The sequence below is a fragment of the Penaeus monodon genome, chromosome 22 (assembly GCF_015228065.2).
Source record: "Penaeus monodon isolate SGIC_2016 chromosome 22, NSTDA_Pmon_1, whole genome shotgun sequence".
NCBI classification, from domain to species: Eukaryota; Metazoa; Arthropoda; class Malacostraca; order Decapoda; family Penaeidae; genus Penaeus; species Penaeus monodon.
Window position 1 is genome coordinate 36,086,194 of NC_051407.1, and position 1,101 is coordinate 36,087,294.

Here is a 1,101-nt window from a genome sequence, read left to right on the forward strand (position 1 = left end):
CCACAAGGCACCCCGTATCCAATGATCTAATATATTGCCAAAGCAGTGATCAATTATGGAAAAGGTTATAAAAACAGAGAAACAGAAAATGTTTTTTTCTGAAATTAATGAAGACATAAATAAACTGTGCCCAGTACATACTAACAAATTTGGTATCTACAGACTGCATATGATATAAACTGTCCAGATATAATAGTTACACTCTATGGAAACCTCCTTATAGGGGAGTTATGGTAGAGTGAGCTTCCATGAGTGGCAGTGGGACAACTGATGCGGTCATGAAAAAGGTGCCATGTCAAATGACAGTGGCATCCTCCATGACACATACCCTGGAAAGGTAGAGTCTAGTCTGGTTCCATAAGAGAAGATAAACGGCCAAGAAAGTCTCCCAAGCAATTACAGCTAAATTGTTCATCTATGTATTCTAAATACATAAATAACTAATACACATGAACTATATACATCAACTGTAAGTCTAACAGTGAAAGTGTGCCCAGTGACATCACAGTAATTAAGTGGTTGATTATGGTGATCTTGGCCAAATCATACTTGGTTGTTTTGGTGTTGCAGTACCTGTTTTTCCTTGTAATTACCTGGATTCTACCACGTCCTCACAAGCTATAGGGCTTTTGGCTTTCAAGGCCCAACCTTGGGTAAAGTTTACCTACTACCACAACTTGGCTTAAATAACAGGGCAATTCTACACAAATAGGTATTATCGTCCAAATGTGCATCACATAAGTCATCACATGCAAATATATGTAACGACCATAGTACCTGCCGAAAGTTTCCTCAATCTCACTTACGAAACCTTATATTGGCTTTACTATGAATAGCCCTTCACTCGTCCTGATCTCGCCACTATCACACCTAAAACATCAATGGCCCCAAAGTACTTATCTCTCCAAAACTCAACGAGAGTCGGCGTAATAAGAAAGCAAAGGCAAAATCATACCTTATTTTGGGAATGCGGCACAAAGCGCCCAGGCGATGACGTCACATCGAGGCGATACAAGTAAACAATAACAATGACGTAAGAGTAACGTAATATTAAATAGTGATGTTTGTGTTGCGTCGCATGTGAATGGGAATGGCACAGAG

At 39.5% G+C, this 1,101-nt stretch overlaps 1 protein-coding gene across 1 annotated transcript in view; it reads right to left on the reverse strand.

Annotated features, from left to right (window-relative positions):
- The window catches only part of LOC119587098 (methyltransferase-like protein 25), a 25,499-nt gene extending 24,404 nt beyond the window's left edge, over window positions 1-1,095 (reverse strand). Inside the window, 1 exon segment of the mRNA XM_037935847.1 lies at window positions 956-1,095. The gene's annotated coding sequence lies outside the window, so the exon portion shown is untranslated.
- Between the last annotated feature and the right edge of the window lie 6 nt (window positions 1,096-1,101).